A 1,027-nucleotide genomic window follows, 5' to 3' on the forward strand; every position below is an offset into this window, starting at 1 on the left:
ATTCTTTATAGTGGGAAAAGGTTGTTTAGATTATTAAAATGGTCTTCACATTAAGAAAAAGGGTATTTTTGAAGAACTGATCACTGAAAGGTTCTTTGGGGAACCAAAACCTGTTCTTCTGTGGCATTGCTGTGAAATGATGATAGGAACATGCTTTTCCAGATTCAATAGGAAATATGTCAACACTGGAGAAAACCCCATGAAATGAAAAGGAAAGTTTTCTTTCCGATGATATTTCCCTCTTTATTTGGACAAAGAATGAAAACCAAAACTAAAGTCCAAATGCATGTCTTTTGTCCTCCACACTGCAATAAATGATTTCAATTTGTGAATATTTTATATGTGTTGTTCAATTCTGGCCCAATATCCTGACACACTACATTCCAAACATATCTGTTAATGCAAATCTAAATAAATCAAACAAGCACAATGAGGAATAAAGCATATAGCTTACACAAAAGTCACTTTCAAACCAAGCTGCTTGGTTGTGTGAATTATTGTGATGTTTTTATCAGCTGTTTGGACTCTCATTCTGACGGCACCCATTCACTGCAGAGGATTTGATTTGAGAGCAAGTGATGTAATGCTAAATTAAAAGTCTATTCTGATGAAGAAACAAAATCTTCGACATCTTGGATTGTCAAAATGTTCATTTTGGGTTAACTATTTCTATAACATTAATCATTTTTACAGTTCAGGCATGCAATTGGCTTCACAACAAAAATGCACTAGCAAGCAGGTTTAAAAAATGAAAAGGCTTCATTTTATGTTGAAACATGTATCATTGCTGACAAAAAGTAGACATGCATAACAATGGCATTAATCATTAACAGAGAGAAACACTTATCAATCATTGACCAGTATGTAATCTACAGAGAAATAATAAACTAGGCTTGTCTTGTCTCGTATACAATCTCAGCTGTGCACTTGTATGCCGCTGCTTTTCATGGAATGCAGAGACAGGTTTAGACCTGAACTTCCGTGTCAGGCAGGAAGTAAGTGAAGTGACAGTGACTAACATACAAAC

Source organism: Onychostoma macrolepis, chromosome 24, assembly GCF_012432095.1.
Source record: "Onychostoma macrolepis isolate SWU-2019 chromosome 24, ASM1243209v1, whole genome shotgun sequence".
Taxonomy (NCBI): domain Eukaryota; kingdom Metazoa; phylum Chordata; class Actinopteri; order Cypriniformes; family Cyprinidae; genus Onychostoma; species Onychostoma macrolepis.